Raw genomic sequence first — 20,187 nt, forward strand, 5'->3', positions numbered from 1 at the left:
CGAGAGTGGACTAGGGTCAGAAGCTTTGGCCACACTAAGGATTGAGCAGAGAACTCATCTGAGAGGTGGCACCAAAGACAGCCGGCCACACCTCACTTGGTGCCATTGTTTTGCTGCTTCTGGCGTACTTTGCTATGCGGGCCCTCAAACTCTGTGTCCTTCCAGCAAATTCTTTCTCAGAGCAGGGTGAGCAGTGCACTCCTCAGGCTGGTTGGGGGGTTGTGTGTGTGCCGGTTTTCAAAACTGTTCATTCCACAGTGTCCAAAGTGGAAAAGGAGCACCTTCTTAATCATAGATATATGGCTTTGGATAGTCCTTGCCCAAAGTGGATAATGACCATCTTCGTAAGACGAGCTTCATTTGGTCACTTCCAAACAGGGCCTCTCTCGATTTCCTTATTTGAAGGAGTACAGGGTGCAGACATTGTCCTCAGACAGACCTACATTCAGAGCTTGAGTTGAACACTTTTTAGCAGTGTGATCTGGGGCAAATTGCACAGTCTTTGTCCAAACTACTGCTCCCTGTTGGAAGGATTACAGATAATCTATCTGAAGCTTTTAGTGCTATCCGCATCACAAAGTTGGAGCTCAATAAATGAGGCCTCTTTTATGTTATTATCACATTATACCTGTCTTTGTAAGAATGATTTGCTATCAAATGATGTACAAAAGTTCTCATAAATATATTTATTCATGGCTTAAATGTTATATATGTGTATAATATACATATCATTTAAAGTATATACATATGCATACATACTGGATGGTTCTGATTTAGAAAGCCAAAAGGTGTGTGTGTATGCAAATGTGAGCCATGTATGTAATTTAAAATTTCTAGTAGCTACATTTTTTAAATGATTTCAGGAATAGGATTTAGCGATTTATCACTTACATATAACAGCCAGTGCTCATCCCAACAAGTGCCCTCCTTTTAATGCCTCTTGCCCATTTAGCACGTCCCCCCACCCCACATTCCTCCAGCAGCCGGCAGTTTGGTCTCTGCATTTAAGAGCCTCTTATGGTTTGTCTCCCTCTCTGTTTTTATATTATTTTTGCTTCCCTTCCCTTCCCTTATGTTCATCTGTTTTGTATTTTAAATTCCACATAGAAGTGAAATCATGTGATATTTGTCTTTCTCTGATTTATTTTGCTTAGCATTAATACACTCTAGTTCCATCTGTGTTGTTGCAAATAGCAAGATTTCATTCTTTTTGATCACTGAGTAATATTCCATTGTAAATATATACCGCATCTTCTCTATCCATTTATCAGTCAATGGACATTTGGGCTCTTTCTATAATTTGGCTATTGTTGATAGTGCTGCTATAAACATTGGGGTGCATGTTCCCCTTCAAAACTAGTAGCTACATTTTTAAAAAGTTAAAATAACCAGGTCAAATTAATTTGAATAATACATTTTATTTAACTCACATATAAAATGTTCTTTCAACATTTAATCAATATAAAAATTATGGATGAGATTATATATTCTTTTTTATTATATAAAGTCTTTGAAATTCAGTGTGTGTTTTACCCTAATAGCATATCTAAATTCAGTTCAAATGCTCAGTAGTCATGCGACTAGTGGCTACCATATTGGAGAGTGGGTTCTGAATAATGAAAGAAGTAGAACTTTTGCAATAGAGACCAAGTTGAAGGAAACCTATGATAGTATTGTCATTATCCAAATCCTTTGCCTCAGGAATAGGAAAGAATGTAAAGGTCACTGAGCACATTTTGTTTGGCCTCCTACCTGAGGCTGTTGAAGTTAAGTATTACAGTAGAGGCTGTCCAACATAATGATACTTCTTGGGCAAAAGAAGTATGTATCTTTGTACCTGCTACAAAGATCCATAACATATTCCAAACCATGTGTCAGTGCTTTAGAGATTAGTTGTAGTTGTGGATTTTAATACTGCTTCCCTCTGATGATGGGATCATTAAAACTGACTTTATAAATAAATAAAAATTATGAGTAGAAATTAGAGCTCGTTATAGTAATTTATTCCAGTTCTGAAAATATGTCTACTTTTCATGCTTACGTGTGTTTTAGTTGGGCTCTTTTGAGTTCATCAGGTTAGTTTAGACAGGAGGTTGTGGGGGCTATTGTGGGAGAGGGAGCTGTGGGAGCCAAAGACCCAGGAGCTGGTGCAGCTGGGACTTACAGGTGCGAGACTTTGCTCTAATGCAGCAGGAGATGCTTAGCACAACTAGAAAGACTTAGTGGTCTTCATTCTAGGGCTCAGCTCCTTTCTAGGTCATTCTGCTTCTCTTCTTTGTACTAATGGGTTGTCTTATCTCTTTACTTAGAATTTCAGTTCATGACACTCATCATGGGCTCTTCGGCCTCTACTATCGATTTCAAATCCAGCAACTTTGGTGGAATCTCTTATTAGTTCTAAAATTTACCACTTATTCTTTGAACAATCACATGGCTTGTGGATAGAGACAATTTTCTTTCTTTTCAATTCTTCTCCTAAGTATGCTTGATTGAAGGTATACTTCATTAAATTAAGCATATTAAATTAAGTATATTTTATTAAAAATTTTAATGGCACTGGCTAGGATTCCAGCGCAGAATTGAATATAAGCAGTGATAATGGACATCCCTGCCTTGTTCTTAACTTTACTACAAAGAACATATAACACATTTCATATCTGTTCATATCACTGTTTAAATATAATGTTGAGTGTGAAGTTTTTGGGAGAGTCCTTAGATTATGGAAGTTCCCTTCTATTCTTTGTTGGTGAAGTTTTGTTTTGTTTTGAAAGAATTACATATTTTGTTGGAATAACTGAAACGAAAATAGCATAGCAAGCATCGAAGTTTATATAATGTAGGTTTAAGTTTATATAATATAGGTTAGGGGAAAGGCTTTGGACACAGGTTAAAAAAATTTTTTTTAACGTTTATTTATTTTGAGAGAGAGAGAGAGAGAGAGAGCAAGCAGGGGAGGGGCAGAGAGAGGGAAACAGAATCCCAAGCAGGCTGCACGCTGTCAGTGCAGAGCCCGATGTGAGGCTGGATCTCACAAACTGTGAGATCATGACCTGAGCCGAAATCAAGAGTCAGACACTTAACTGACAGCCACTGGCACCCCCATAACTGACAGCCACTGGCACCCCCAGACACAGTTTTTATTGTAGGCACTGTAAATTGTAATATATCGTTGACACTATGTCATATATGTTAGTGTTGTATTCATCATATTTAGCATGTTGGCAGCATCCCTGGAAGGGTTGTGATATTCTCAAAATGCAAAAATTTGAGGGGCGCCTGAGTAGCTGAGTCAGTTGAACAGTCGATTTCAGGTCAGGTCACGATCTTATAGGTTTGTGAGTTTAAGCATTGTGTCAGGCTCTGTGCTGACAGCTCAGAGCCTGGAGCCTGCTTCAGATTTTGAGTCTCGCTCTTTGTCGCTCCCCCACTGGCTTTCTCTCTGTCTCTCTCAAAAATAAATAAACATTAAAAAAATGAGAAAAATGCAAAAATCTGAAACTTTAAATTTTTATAAGGCTATACTAAAACATTGGGAGGTTGGAATGGCTATGATTTTTTAAGTAAAATTACTATCCTATATTTTTAACTTAACAAATTTTGATGGATTAATGCAATTTTGTTTCCAAAAAATTGATCTCCTTTCTCTTCCTCTCTCCCTTTTCCCCTCCATTTTCACCCTTTGTCCTCTCTTTTTAAATTTGAGCTGTTATTGAGATAATTGCAGAGGTACATGCAGTTTTAAGATGCAATACAGAGAGATCACTTGTATACATTGCCCAATTTCCTCCATTGGTAACATTTTGGAAGATTATATATATATAATCACAATACAGATATTGACACTGACCTTACTCAGCTTTCCTCAGTTTTATTTGTACTCCTGTGTGTGTGTGTGTGTGTGTGTGTGTGTGTGTGTAACATAGTATATGCATATTAAGTTCTATGCAGTTTTATCACCTGTGTAGGTTGGGGGTGTTTGAATTTTATCAAATGCCTTTTCTGTATCTGCTGAGATAATCAGATGGTTTCCTCTTTATTCTATTATAATGTAATGAGTTACATTACTAAATTTTCCTCTTTTCCAGTTTTATTGAGCTATAATTGATATATAACATTGTATAAATTCAATGTTTGATATATGCACATACTGCAAAATGCTTACCACAGTAAGTTTAGTTAATATCCATCACCTTGCATAGTTACAAACTTTTTTCTTGTGATGTGTTTAAAAAAAATTTTTTTAATGTTTATTTATTTTTGAGAGAGAGAGAGAGAGAGAGAGAGAGAGCAAGTGCTAGCGGGGGAGGGGCAGAAAGAGAGGGAGACACAGAATCTGAACTTGGGAATGGCGAGATCATGACCTAAGCCAAAGTTGGACGCTTAAGACTGAGCCACTCAGGCGCCCCTCTTGCGATGAGTTTTAGGGTCTAGTATCTTTGTAACTTTCAAATATACAATACAGGATTGCTAACTATAGTCATCATACTGTACATTAGATTCCCAGAACTTATTTATCCTATAACTGCAAATTTTTGTACCTTTTAATCACCTGCATTACTAGATTTTTCTAATTTTAATAATGTCTGCACTCCTGGCATAACTCTGGTCGCTCTACACTTCAAGACTTTGAGCTTTTCTACTGCCCAGGTCATATAGTGGAGAATAAGAGGCTATTTGCTGCCTGTACATTAGCATCTCTGGGTCAAATACCTACTCTTGTTTCCCTTGTCTTTGGTGGGTGGTTTGGTGGGTGCATGTGTGTGGTATATAGAAAATCAGATTGCTGGGGCACCTGGGTGGCTTAGTCAGTTGTGTCCAGCTTTGGCTCAGGTCATGATCTCTTGGTTCGTGAGTTCAAGCTCCGCATCAGACTCTGTGCTGACAGCTCAGACCCTGGAGCTTGCTTCAAAATCTATGTCTCCCTTTCTCTCAGGTCTTCCCCTGCTCATGCTCTGTCTTTCTCTATCTCAAAAATAAATAAAAACATTTAAAAAGTTAAAAAAGAGGATTATTAAAAAAAAAAGAAAATCAGATTACTTAGGGCTCTTCTATCATTGGGGCTGTGGGTGTTGCATGTACTGTAATGGTCATTAGTACAAGTGTCTTATGATGATATTTCTACCATTCCTATAGGTAATATAAAAATATTTTTAAAAGTACATTTGTTTTCTTACTATTGAACCTACTGGAGACCTGTTCCATTCTGATACATCATGTTTTAGTAGGGCCCCACGGGCACCACTGGAGATGGTGTAACCTGATGGTTAAATATGCAGGCTGGGGGTGTCATAGACCTGGCTCTGTCTCTTACAGTTCTTATCTTGGGCACATTTCTGAAACTCTGTGCATTAGTTTACTGACTCTAAAATGGGGATAATAATTTTTAACTGACAAGGCTGTTGAAAGAACTCAAGGATTGTATATAAATAATACTTAACACAATGTCAGGCATTTAGTAAATATTCAATGGATGATAGCTATTATTTCTCTTACTCTTGTTTCTTATACTCCAGACCAAAGTGTATGATGCTCCTGCATGCCTACCGTAACTAGTACTTGTACTTAACCTTCAGATCTCAGCTCAGATACCATCATCTCCGTATGTGTCTTTCCTGACAGTCCAAACTATCTTATGGCACTCTGATCCTTACCATCATAGCCTCTCAGCTAGGTGGGGAATTTTCTTTTTAAAATTTTTTTGGAATGTTTATTTATTTTTGAAGGAGAGAGAGAGACAGAGCGTAAGCAGAGGAGGAGCAGAGAGACAGGGAGACACAGAAAGTGGGCTCCAGGCTCTGAGCTGTCGGCACAGAGCCCAATGCAGGGCTCGAACCCACAAACCGTGAGATCATGACCTGAACCGAAGTTGGACACCTAACCAACCGACTGAGCCACCCAGGTGCCCCATCAGCTATGTGTGGGATTTTATAATTAAATCTTGTCTCTTCTACCAGACTGTCACCTCTGTGAGAGCAGGAACTATGTCTGTTTCTGTTTATTCTTACATCCTCTTGCTGTATACTTGGCACAAAGGAAGCAGCCAATACACTTAAGCTTTTATTATTATGCTTATTAGTTTAGTTATTATTAAACCAGAAGGACATCAAATTCAACCTACTCCTTGCATGGTGACGGAAAGGTAGAAACTGAGGTCCAGTCAGGTGAGGTGGCCTTTCCAAATGTAACCTGTATGCTGCAATCAACATAGCAATGGTGAGTGTTGAATAAATCCTATGCCTAGACCTTGTTAGGTCCACAAAACCAGGAGTTCAGTTTCACTTGTCCTGTGGGAGATGGTATTGGGAGACAGTAATGGGTTTTCACAATGGGGATTCTGAAGACCCTCTAGCAGTCATTAGAAATCTAAAGTTAGAAGTAAAGCTCTGCTGGAGAGGCCCTCAAGTAGCAAAGGGGCTCCCAGCGTGGCTCAGACAAGTGTTTGCAGAGTGCCTGCCTGGCTTTCTCTAGTGGTTTTATTGTGTTGCCCACATGGGCAGTGGCTCTGACTCAAGGATATCTTAATGGGTGTTTGGCCTTTGCCATGTGAGTGGTTCCAATTCTAGGGCACTGGTATTTGGTTTTAGAATGCACTGTGTGGTGGCCAAGCCAAGATTAGTTGCATCGCCTGAATCCTGGTTCAGTGACTTTCTTTTTCCACTACATCAGTCTGACCCTTTTATTAACAACATGCCCACTATGGGGAGTGAACCCGTGACTTGAAGATTAAGTGTCTCAAGCCCGACAAGTGAGTCTGGCAGGCAACACAGGCTGAAGGACTTCTTTTCTTGCACACTGCCTCCCCAAATATACACTTTTAAAATACCAATTTCTCCTTACTCTTTCACACACTTCACAAAATCTGCTGGGACTCTGTCTCTTCTTCATCAGCAGCAACCTGTATTTCTTGTTTTCTTCTGGAGTGTAAATCATTATTTCTTAGATCATGAGATGTTGTTTACTGAGTGCTCCAGAGAACATGGCTGTGAGCTTGATCTGTGACCATGCGGTGGTCCCATCTGGGGTGAGATCCTCATCACCTACAAATTCTTAAGCAGGTATATAAATATCCATGGCCACGAGCTCTGGAAGCCCACAAGATCTGCATTTCTATGCCAGGATGGATATTAAACATTACGCGCCTCAGTGTAAAGCATTCTCATACACTGATGGTACTCACAGAGATGTGGACCATTTATCTTGTAGCAGACCATATGTGGTGCATATGTGAAAATATCCATGTTTCTAGAGAAATGACATTAAACACAGTGGAGTGGGTTCATTTAGTTCTTTAGTGAGAAGTTCCTTCCAAATTCATCCAAGTTTCCATGACCTCTTTAAGTGGATAATGGTCTCTTGACTTAGTGTGCATTAACTCTATACCTATGTACAAACTTTTGTAAGTGAACATGTGCGTATTTCTAGAGAGAGGGGCCAGTACCCCCCACTTGATTCTTAATGGGTTCAGTGTCACAAAAAAGTAAGAATCATTGAACTAGACGATGGCTAGTCAGCATGCCATTTGCCCAATTATTGTCTGAAGCCCCTTTTATTCTCATGGATAGGGCACAGCATGGTGTATGCACTGCTGCACTGAGAAATCACTCCCCTGGAAGAAAATGAAGAAACACTTAAATGCTTGAATATTTACTAATCTTAAATTTGAAAAACATTAGTTTTATTGCTGAGATGAAAGAGATACCAAGTCATTCCTTCCTTCCTTCATTCTGGGCTAGGGAGTCAGTCTAGTCTTTCCAATTCCTAGTGTTTTCACAGTCTTTAAGAGGTAGACTCAAATTTGTCCTTGCTACTATTTCTCAGTTTAGGCTGAGCCAGTGTTGGAGACATCTCTTCCCCTCTGGCAGCCTGTCTGACTTCTCAGTCGTGTAAATCCCACTCTTGGCCTTGCCCCTTTCTCCCTATTGTGTTTGGCACTTCTGAAGCCCATTCACTGGCTGGCTTCACGAGCTGTTGGCTCTGCCTTTGGGTGAAGCTCACCTTCTTTCCCTGATGTTGTTGTTGTTTAAATCAAAATAATATATGCCATTCTAGATTGACTATAACAAGTGAAAAAAAGAAACAGACTGAATTAAAAATAAATTTATGGTACTGTATGAGTTGTAGACAAACAGGAGTGTCCTGTTCCTCTCTATTCCTGACTTCCATTCCTTAGAGGCAATAATCCTTAATGTTTCTATTGGCTTTTTTCTAGTGTTGCCCTCTGTATTTCTAAAATAGCTTCTTGATATTGCTGTTTTTGATATGAGAAATTTGATATAGCTCATCATTTCCTAAAATGGAAAAAGATTTAGCTCCTTTGCACACTTTCTCTACAAATACGTACTTTTCCTCCCATCCTCCTAATATTTTGTAGCATAGTTTTTACTTACAGGTACATTCATAAAATAAAATTTGAATAATAGCTATCCCCCCTTATTAAGAGCTATTGTTATTATGACCATATATATTGAACCATGTAGCAGAACTGTGTAGTGTTCTATGATTACATTTCCTTTCATGTGTAGCTTTTTTTCTCTGAAGTTAATAATTTCCTTCCTTTTAAAAAATTTGCTTCCATGTAGTTCTGTTTCATTCTCATTCCCTAGAATGATGTTAGTGATTTTTTTTAGCCCTTTGTTTTCCTGCTCTTGTTTAGAGTAATTACTTCCTTTAGTATAAACCTGGAAATTCCTTCAGTTTTCTCCTGTATCAGTTTCCCTTTTTAGTGGATATTAAATCTCCTTCTTAGTTGAATTTTACCTTAGTTTTGAAGAACAAGATGATATGAGTAGAAAATCTTTTGAGACTTTGAATACAGAAAACATTTTGTTTTATTTTTATATATAGTCAGTTATTTAGCTGGGTATAAAATTTTAGTTTGAAGATTAATTTTCCCTCAAATTTTGATGACATTGCTCTATTGTTTTGCAGCTTTTGGTGTTACCATTCTGATTATTTATCTTTTTCATGTTATTTTCTTTTTCTCTATCCCGAAGACTTTAGTATTTTCTTTACATAATGGTGATTGCTTAATCAGAGTCTAGTCTGGAAAAATTAAATACTTCAACAGAAGGAATTTAATTGGAGAAACTAAAGTGTAGAAAGAGCCAAAACACCAAATAGAATAGTAAGGCAAGCCAGAAATTAGCAACAGCAAAAAGCCATTACCACCTCCAGAGCTAGAAAGACCAGGGAAGAAAGAGTTTTACGGGATCAAAGACTTAGAGCTGCTCATAGGAGCTAGCAGCATGGAAGAAATACAACCTCTCCCAGAGATGGTACCTAAGGCGAGGTGAGAGAGAGGAAGACATATCCTGGCTTTCCCCTTACTTCCTGACTCTTCCACCAGTGCTTCTTTTGGCTGAACCAACCAGAAGTCAACTGATAGGGAAATGCAGCCTGGAAGAATCATCTTCCTATGATTTAGAGCAAAGCAAAGCAGGTGTAGGGAGGGAAATGAATTGGAGACCATAAGGCAGACAAGTGGCTCACTGGTGCTCTGATGTTTCACAATGATTTCACCTTGGTGTGTGTCTTTTAAAATCTTTGTGCTGGTCACTTTGCTTGCTCTTTCCAGAAATTTTAAAGTTGGATGTTGGCTCTTGTCAGTCAATTATCTAATTTTTTCTCCCATTTTCCAACTCTGCATTTTTCTTTTCCTTTCTGAGAGATTGCCTCACCTTTATCTTCCAAAGATATTTGGAATTTTTAATTTCTGCTATCATATGTTAAATTTCTAAGAGTTCTCTCTTGTTCTCTGAGTGCCTCTCTTTCTAAAAAGTAGTACCCTGACATTGTTTCCTGGATTCAATATCTTATCTTTCTGCATATATCCTTTCATCAGTTCTAGAACACATTTAACTTACCTGAAGTCGGGATCCATTTCATAACTGGTAGACTGTCATAATTTAGTAAGTAGAATTTTTTTCTAAGGGAACATAAAACAAAGGTGCATTTTATAATTCTGGTATCTTACTTTTGCTGACACAAGGTGTTTTTTGTAAGTTTTCTTTAACTTACATTGCATTTTACTTACATCAGATTCCTTATAAAAATATTGTGATTTCTTTCATATTACAAGGTTTTCTTAAACTGTTGGTAATCCTTAGCTGTCTGTTTATATTTAAGGGTGAGCCATGAAAGAGGCTATCTAGAAGCTCTGTGTGCATGGGAATGTGTCTAGAAGTAGACTTTATTGTAGGGTAATAACATGTTGAGCTAGCTTTTTCAAAGGGTTATCCCAAATATGGTTAGCTGGAGGTTGTATCTCCTAGGCTTATCGGTTTCATTAAAGAATTCTCCTCCAACTGGGCGCCTGGGTGGCTCAGTCGGTTAAGCATCTGACTTCGGCTCAGGACATGATCTCATGGTTTGTTTGTTTGAGCCCTGCAGAGCCCAGCTCTGCACTGACAGTGTGGAACCTGCCTGGGATTCTCTCTCTCTCTCTCTCTCTCTCTCTCTCTCCCCCCCCCCCCGCCCCTCTCCCACCCCTCTCCCACTTGCACACATACTCTTTCTCTCTCTCTCAAAATAAATAAATAAATAAACTTAAAATTTTTTTTGTATATAAGAAAAAAGAATTCTCCAAATCTCTTCTTGAGAATCATAAGCCTTTCCTACATTCTGGGAGCCCATGGTGGGGAAACTTCACCTTTAGGATTGCCGACTTTCCACTCAAACCTGATTTTCAGTTTTATGCTTCACCTGAGCTCCAGATGTGCTTGGTACCTTCCTGTTCAGACCTTTTTTTGTGTCAACACCTTCAGCCAATAAACCTCCTTTTTTCTGCCTGGTTGGGAAGGGGCAATTTTTTTTCTGGGAAAGGTTTGGTGATGGCTGGAAGGTGGGGTGCACTTGAGTTGAAGTGATCCATTATTAGACTTTCAATGAATCCCGCCATTTTCATCTGCAGGGCATCCCTACCTCCAGAGGTAACTAGTGTTTCCAATTCTAGAACCTCTGTACAGGAGTTTTTTGTTTCTTACTGGAGCTGCCTGCCCTGTTCCTGTGCACACTCTAGTTTTAGTTTTTCAGGTCTGTTGAATTGGTTACCCCTTTCCAGCTTCCAAAATTTTGTTGACATTTCTCATCTATTTCCTTCCTGTACTCTTTCCACTTATAAGTTTATACCTTAAAAGATATTTTTATTGTTGTTTTGGTAGGGATTTTGGAGGGAATGTACGTTTTACCAGAGTGGTTTACCAGAAGTCACCCTGGATTGTTGACTCTCAGTACCGTGTAAATGTTCAGAGATGGTGATGGCATCTTGGGTTTTTGTTGTTGTTGTTGTTGTTGTTGTTGTTTGTTTGTTTGTTAGTGCAGGGGTAGGAGGGTAATCTTATATTCAAAGCAAGGAAGAAAGAGAGTGTGTGTGTTGGAGAGAGGGATCTATCATGTTTCTTTTGGCCTCAAATGCTGTAGCTCCTTTAGAAATTCCTATTCAGTTATAGTTTCCCTTCTAGTGGCTACTTTTTCTTGATTTACCAACTTAGTGCTCACTCTTTCCCCCTCACAGACATACCTGCCTTCTGTGATTCTTTAAAAGCAATTATATACAAGTGACATACATTGACAGTAATACTAAGAAAGCGGTTGTCTTTTACAGGTTTGTCATACTGGTGTATGAAGACCTTTTTCTATTTTATGTCTAGGGCTAAACTCCTCTAATACAGCTTATGGACCAGCTTCACTTGTAAGTGATTCCTTTGTATATACACAGGAACATCATCTAGGGATCCTGTTGCCAGTATAAGTAGAAGTTTAGGTTTTAAAGTAGATTTTTTAAAAAGCCAAGTCGACTCAGTTAAAAGTTTGAAGATGGGTTATTTAAATAAAAATAGTGGGAGCTATTTGTATTCTGATATGTTATTTGTAATTTATCACAACGCAGTGGTAGCAATTTAAAACCCTTTCTAGAATCTGCTAGGACTCTTTTATTGTAAAACAAAATATTTCAGAAAAAAAGTTAAAAGACATTTGAAGATGTAAAACATGTTAAGAGGGCCCCATTGTGGGGCTCAGTTACCTTCCTATGCAGGGACTGTCTCCTCTGAATGTGATCCAACCTTTAGTTATCTCCGGGGTTGCAGACAGCATTACTCTAGAGCCAAAGGCAGCCCAGCTGGGAAAGAGCTATAGAAGAGAAGGCAGAGTTCCTGACTGTGAACTAGGGCAGTGAACTTGGGCTGAGAAAGCCTTTGGCCAGGTCCCTTTACCTCTTGGGGCTTCCTCTGTTGTAAAACCAGATATTTGGGCCACCACCTCGAGAAGCATTCCCATTTCCGGGTTTCTGTTATTAACATGTGGAAAGTGTTTTTCTAATTTAGAATTGTCCTTCTCTGGGTATGGAATGTACATATCCCTTACTGAAAAATCACAGTGTAACAATCATCACAAGTGCTCCCCAACCCCCCCACCCCCATTTTTAGGAGACTTTTATGACAATGTACTATTCTGCTGCTTGTAACATTACGTGAGGAAAGTCTCTTGGAAATTTTCATTACTCCAGCTTTAAAAAAACAAAGGACCAACTTTTCTTCAGCTTTGAACTGGTCACTATTCTATGATGTGTAACTGTTTATATATGCATAATTCACCTTTGTATACATGAATTCAGTAATTGTAGTGTTCTGTCTTCAGTTTGCATTAGCAAAGATACAGCTACAAGTGTACTTTTGCAAGCACAAAATTACAGCGTAGTTTTTAAGAATGAATCAGAACTGTTTTTTACTATTTCTCCAGCTAATTTCAGAAATGGCTTTTTGTTGTTGTTAAAGAAAGGTGTTCTAGTTATAAAGAATATGTAGAGTCTTTTTTCTATGAAATAATGCTTCATCCTTAGTGTTTTGGCTTTCAAATTCAGTTTCATGCTTCTTAATGCCACCTCTGTTCTTGACTTGGGGTAGAATTTGGTAACTGCTGTTTTTATTTCTAACCAGGTATTCTGAGCAGGGGGTGATTTTATAACCTTGAATATTTGCTCGTTTGAGGTTACAGGCCACCCATAGCTTGTTTTTTCTCCTTATTTAAAAGTTGGAAATTTAACTAATTAAACAAATATTCCGGCAGTGTTTGGTGCACAACGGTATTGTTAGGGAGGTGGGATATGTATTTGGGCATTTCCTCTCTTCCAGGTTTCCCTCTGACACTCAAAAATGAAAAGGGAAGCTGGAGAGCAGCTGATGTATCTAGCCAAGGTATTTGAACAGAGACAAGTTTAATAAATCATTGTTTAGATAGGCAGACATTACATTTTGGAAAGTCCGAAATGTTGAAAAACAACTCTCAATTCCTTCAATGAGGGGACAGCCTAGCAGTAAAGCTGTCTAAACCAGCTTGTATTTTGACACTGGTTTTGCACAGGAACAGTGTGGGAAGTGACATCAGTTGAAAAGTTATCAGATCATCAATAAAATCTTTGCCAGACACTTCACCCCCTCTTGTCTTAAAATAGTATCATTTAATTGACTCTGCACTCTGATTGAGATTTTTAAAAATTAGCTCTTTGGTGAAAGTAATGTAAGAAAAAACCCACAGTTGATGGATGCAAGCCGTGTTGGCCCCTCTTCTGGTGAGACTGTGCACAGGCAAGTTTTCGTGTCTTCCAGAGATACGTCAGAATGGAGGAGACTCTCCCCCGTGCACCAGCCATCACCCCTTTTTGTCCTCACCCCCTTTCTTTAAAGCCAGCCCGGGAATAATTTGTCCGAATGAAAAGACCCTTTCAGGCACTGGAGAGTTTTGCTAATTGTATTTGAAAGAGTAAAAGCAAACCACAAGTTGGCTTTTAACACCAGAAAAATAATGAGTTCACATGCCAACATATTAATAAGATTAGTTTTATTAGGAAAATGTAATCAGCAGACAGTGGCACTGCAAGAGGAATGGCTTATTAAAAGCCATTCTTTTTTCCAGCTAAAGAAATACCAATTGGCTTTCAGAACACATTTAAATAAAGATGTACTGAAATCTAAAATATAGTTACTTCCCTTGTCTTGAAATACAGAGGAAAAATCCTTTGAAATAGATTATTCTTACAACTTTTAACTCAATTAGTTGTGCCAAATTGGAATGTTTTAAAAAATTGGGAATCTCCCGGTTAAAGTACATTGTTTGATTGTAAATAATTGTCCATTTGCTTGTGATTTTCACATGTTGGCAGGTGTGGATTGCTTAATTGCAAAAAATACTATTTTTTTGCAGAATAGGTGCAATCTGAAAATGTTTAAAGAAGAGCCACAGTACCTATGAGAAAGGACTTTTCCAGGCAGTAGGTTTCATTTTGACCTTTTGAAAGACAATTATTGTTTTTTCCATTTCCATTGTGTACAGTGATGTAATTTCAGTTAGAAAGATATTTTGCAGTAAGGGTGACAATATACTCAAATATGCATGACTAAAATAGCAATGCAGTGTGGAAATGTATTTCACAATTGAAAGGCTAAGCTGTTTTACTTTTTTTTCACATCTATTGTCACTTAATGGAGTAGAGGGCATTTTAGTACATTTGGCCAAATTCTTCACAATGAAAACACAACTTAACTTCTTTTTTTTTGGTGTTTATTTATTTTTGAGAGAGAGAGAGAGAGAGAGAGAGAGAGAGAGAACAAGCAGAGGAGGGCAGAGAGAAGAGGGAGACACAGAATCTGAAGCAGACTCCAGACTCTGAGCTGTTAGCACAGAGCCTGACGCGGGGCTCGAACCCACAAACTGTGAGATCATGACCTGAGCTGAAGTTGGATGCTTACCAGACTGAGCCACCCAGGCGCCCCTTAACTTCTTTTTAGAATTATCAGATCACATAAAATATGGACTGTGGATACATGACCAGTCTAGCTTGCAGAAAGAACATGCATTAGCTCCCACAATTATACTCCTTAGCATAAGTGAAGGAGCACATGGCAAAATTGTAGAGGATGAAAGCTCTGATTTTTTTTTTTTTTTTGCTTTCTCCCCTGGTTCTCCTGGGCGCTCAGGGTCTCAGCATCCGTCTTTTTCTACTTGGTGAAGAACTCATTTACACAAAGATACTGGGGTTCAGCAGATGGGCCTTACCAGGATATCACATTTAAAGGAAGGATCTAGAAAAGGAAGACTCACATAAATGAACCTAAAGGTGGTATTTTGCTGTCAGGAGGAGCCTGACATATGAAAGAGCCTCAGGTGAAAGAACCTCCCATATGTCAGGATTCATTCTTTCTCGGAGAGCTCTGCTCGGGAGACATTGCTTTAGTCAGATCACCCCACGGTTAGAGCAACACAGTGATTTCAGAAACTTCAACTCCGTTACACGAAGCCTTGCTCTATTTCACAAGTAGAGCAAGCAGCAAAAGGACTCTGCATCTCACATAATTTGACAGGAGCCAGAAGAGAATGCCCGGGTGTTCAGCCTTCCAGCTTGGGAGAAGGGAGGCAGAAAGGGTCTGGCCAGCTTTGTTGGCCACTGCGCTAACACAGGACTCTGGTGTTCGATGCTGACAGCAGCCACAGGTTTTTAAAGTCCAAGGGTAGATTTCTAGTTCATGAGGCCTGGCCATTGATGCTGCTGCCCGTGTGGGTGGATGTGGTGGAGGAGCCCAAGGTAGTGGTTCAATAAATATGAATTAATGGGCATTAAAACAATTGGTGACCTTGGGGCATGCCACCTTGTGTGCCAGAGACTTTAATCTGTGAAATGGAGAAAACCGCACTGAGTTGCTCTTGGGAGTTATGAAAAATGATTGTAAAGGGGTTTTATAAGCTTAAGCACTTTGAGTGATAGTGTCCAAGGAAAATAGCCCCAGTAGCTGAGAGCAGAAGATCCCATAGCCCTGCAAGCAGCAGGCAGTAGCAGTTTTAAATGACACCCTTCCTGGGGCCCAGCCAATTGTTAAAAGAGAGGAACTAGAATAATATATTGCTAGGGACTCAGTCCTCTTCCCAGTTGTGAAATTTGAAAGTAGCTCAAGCTGTAAGAAATTATTTTGGATTAGTGTTTATTTTCTGATTCTTTCCCCCCTGGAGTGAATTTGCTTCATTTCGTAAATTTCTGAAAAAAATCTTGCTCCCACGGGCTGTGATTGGAGGCAGGGAGGAGATGAACAGGGGATATCTTTTTTTTTTTGTATAATAAACAATTTGACAATTGGTCTAAATTTGGAGATCTTTATTAATTATTTCCTTTATTCTATCCTTTTCCTGTAATCTCTGTGTGAGGTAATTACCCACTCACCGAAGTCAGATGGCTGTGTTTCTATCCTGTCATAAAGATCTTGAAGATTTGATTTCATTAGCAAATGGCCCTGTGTCAGATTTGCCCAGTGTTGCCATACAAGTTACATGCATTTCAGTTTTAGGACATTTTTCCTTCTCTCTGCTCAGCAGTGACATGTATTTATGTCAACCCTATGTCCAAGAATTTCTTGGGTAGAACAGATTTCAGGTGTAGTTCATATGCTCTCTAGGTGCACATGTATTTTTATTGACCACTTGACCCAGTTTATCACCATGTGTATAGTTAAGCCTGAAGATGGTTATTGTTTGAATCTGTGTGGATACCATCAAGCATTTATCGAGGCCTTCCTTTGGTCAAGGCATTGTGCTGGGTCCAATGAGGACAATTTAGCGTCTGTGTGGGTGTCTCTGGAAGGATAGGTAAGAAGAGATGGGGACAGATGAGCCTCCTAAGTGAAGCTAAGTGACTCCAAGCTTAGAAGTTGGAATGCCATTAGACACATTTAGGGAATAGTGAGCAAAATAACCTGGCTTGACCAGAAGGATTTCACAGGGGAGTAGTTTGGAAAGGTCTCCTTCTGTTTTGAAATTTGCCCCTCCCTTGGCTTCCAAGACACCACCGTCTCCAAGTTCTCTGCCCACTGCGGTCCCCCCTAGTGTCCTTTCATGAATCCTCTTTTCCACCTGCTCCACAAATACTGGTGTTTCCCAGGGTTCTTCCCTTGGCCCTTTTCTCTCTAAACACTACTTCTGGGCAGCACATCCACTTGTCTAGGTGCGATGTTCATCTCTGTGGATAGCACCTAAATTTGTATCTCCAATTGCAACCTCTCTCCTGAGTGGCAGGCCCCGCTTCCAGTTTCCCACTGGCTCCTCCACCTGGATAACACGGTATCTGCCTACCTCATCCTTTTTTTGGGAATTGCTCCATTTCAGCACTTCACTGGAATAAGCATAAAGGGGGTGAGTGAGGATGGAAATTTGAATTCAATGAACTTGTTCTATCCCCAGAAGGAAGTAGGAAGTAGGAGACTATAGTCAATAAGAGATTTTCAAGGATTTTGAAAGTAGAGCAGCTCCAGGTGATGACAAGGTCTAGGGTCTTACTCCTCAAACAGTGGTCATGGAGTAGCTGCATTAGTATCAACTAGGAGATTGTAGAAATGAGGAATGTTGGTGCCCCATTCCTCAAACCTACTGAATCAGAATCTGCATTTGAACAAGATTCCTAGGTGAATTGTATGCACGTTAAAGTCTGAGAAGCATTGGTCTAGGGCATGTGCATGAGAGTGAGTTGAAATTGAGTGCAGATGAAATTTGTCAGATAATGGCAGTCAGGGAACCAAGAGGCTATGGTGTTGGATGAATGAATAATGCACAGGGACATTGAAATCTCCCAGTATGAAGGCAAGAACGTGGGTGGAGAGGAAGAATGTGAGCTGACTGCCAACCTCCTTAATGCATTCATTATGCCCGGGGAGTGGGGGAGGGTCCCTGCATCAGATGACAGTGATATTTGACAGAGAATTTTTGACATCTCAGTTCTTTGAGAACACAGTCTCTAATTAGGACTTTCCCCCTTTAAGTTCCCTGTCTCAGCTCTTAAAATAACATAGCAGGTTCTTAAATGATGATGAATTGGCTTTATGAGCAGTGGACTTAATGAGGCTAAGCCCTTTTTTTCTAGCTTATTTCAATTTACAATTTTTCTTTTCTTTTTCTTCTTCTTTTTTAAAAATTTAAAAATTTATTTTTATTTTTTTAGCAGCCCTAGAGCTCTCTTTAACAATTGAAGAATCTGGTATCCAATATTATTGCCCCCCCTTCCGCCTTGATCCTATTTCCCTGACAATTAAAAACGTGTTTGCTAGGATAAACTTTTGCATTCTTTTTTTTCTTCCTCCTGATATGCAGATAAGGTCTTGGAAATCTTATGTTAGAGAAGTCATGTTAGTCTTTGAAAGAGGCTGATATCCTTGGTGTTCTATCCCTGCGTGTGAATTTGGTCCTTAGGGAAGTGCCTTGCTTGATAAGCAAGTTAACACTGATGATGGTGCTGGTTTGGAGTCTGGAGTCTTTAGTTCTGGTTGTAGCTCCTGATATCTGCGTGACTTCAAGTGAATCAGGCAACAGTTGTGGGCTTCAGTTTCTCATTTACATAATACGCTGGTTGGACTGAAGGAGCTCTAAATTCCCTCATGTTGTGGAATTTTGTAATTCTGTAATTCTTTTGGGCTATACCGGGAATTTCTTCTTTTGTGGCCAATATATTTATTGAGCTTAGTCTTATTCTACCTTTTAAAATATTGGAACTACCGCCATGATTCAAAATCATGACACATCTGCATCTAGAATACTGTCACTGTTTTGGTAACTTTCTTAAGAGTAATGAGTCTCCTCACATTAGCAGAGTGTATGTTAGCTGTACAGATTTTAAGAAAGAAATGGAGTATCTTTTAATTGCTCAAGGGGATAAAAAACTTTTCTTAATGAGATAGACTTAAAAAGACCAGTCTCTTCAAAATGTAAAATAATATGTAGCATGATCCAACCTTGTGAAAACTATGGGCATTTCTTGAAATTTGAAGACTTAACTGAATTCTCAAACTGTAGACCTGAAGGCATACTTTCAGGATAATTACAAGGAATGACTATTTTTCCTGGTAGTTAGTAAGCATATGAAACTCATTATTTGCATAGTTTTCAAAGGCTGTCTTAAAATGTGTTCCAGAATGATTCAGATAAGTTCATTATGATGGATTCCAAATGGGACTGAGAGTGTGGTGATCATTTGGTATGTTGCTCTATTCTTTTAGCATGATATTTAAGATCTATAAATGTCTTTAAAAAAATTATTGATTTAAAATTAAAAAAAATTTTGATTGATGATAGAAGACAAAGAACTAGACTGAACAAAACATGAATGTTGACCTGATTGTTAGTATTTTCATACGTTTTAATCGCACCAACTGTGGAAAATTTCCACTATTTTCCAGGCTGGAGTTGTTCATTAGGGAACTGATTAGTAAAGAAAACTTTTTTTTAAGAGAGAGAGAGGGAGGGAGGGAGAGAGGATCTTAAGCAAGCCCCATCAGTGTGGAGCCTGACACAGGGCTCAACCCCGTGACGCTGGGATCATGACCTGAGTCAAAATTAAGAGTCAGATACTCAACCAGCTGAGCCACCCAGGCACCCCAATAAAGAAAAATTTTTATGTGGGAAATTTAAAATATATATAAAAAGAGGGAGCACGGTGTAGTGAAGCTCCATGCCCCCATCACTCAGCTTCAACAACTCAGTGTAATTTAATCTATAAACTTTCCCCCACCTTCATCCCCAACTCCTGATAATTTTGAAGCAAATCCAAGGTGTCCTCTACTTAATCTGTAAATATTTTAGTTTGTATCTAAAAGATAAGACTCTTTATTATTTTATACAAGTATACAATACAGTATTGGTAACTATAGTCACCATGCTATATATTAGATACCCAGAACATATTCATCTTATAACTGAAAGTTTGTACCTTTTGACCAACATCTCCCCATCCATTTCTCCCATCCTCAGCCCCTGGCAATCACCATTCAACTCAGTTTCGATGAATTTGACTTTCTTAGATTCCACTTAGAGGTGAGATCATAGAGCATTTGTCTTTCTCTGACTTATTTTGCTAGCATAATGCCCTCTAGGTTCACCTATATTGTCACAAATGGCAGGATTTCCTTCTTCTTTATGATTGGATAATATTTCATTGTATATCTACCAGTTTCTTTATTCATTCATCGATGGATACTTAGGTGTTTTTTGTGTCTTGGCTATTGTGAATAATGCTGCAATGAACATGGGTTGGCAGATGTCTCTTCAAGATATTCCTTCAGACATATACCCAAGAAGTGAGATTGCTGGATCATATGGTAGTCATAGTTTTAATTTTTGAGGAATTTCCATACTGTTTCCCATAATGACTGTACTATTTTA

At 38.9% G+C, this 20,187-nt stretch overlaps 1 protein-coding gene across 3 annotated transcripts in view; it reads left to right on the forward strand.

Moving 5' to 3' along the window:
- Window positions 1-20,187, forward strand: part of NPR3 (natriuretic peptide receptor 3) — a 93,282-nt gene that overhangs the window by 25,206 nt on the left and 47,889 nt on the right. The window lies entirely within an intron of this gene.

The sequence above is a fragment of the Panthera pardus genome, unplaced genomic scaffold (genome assembly GCF_024362965.1).
Source record: "Panthera pardus isolate Hobbes unplaced genomic scaffold, ASM2436296v1 HiC_scaffold_2, whole genome shotgun sequence".
NCBI lineage: Eukaryota > Metazoa > Chordata > Mammalia > Carnivora > Felidae > Panthera > Panthera pardus.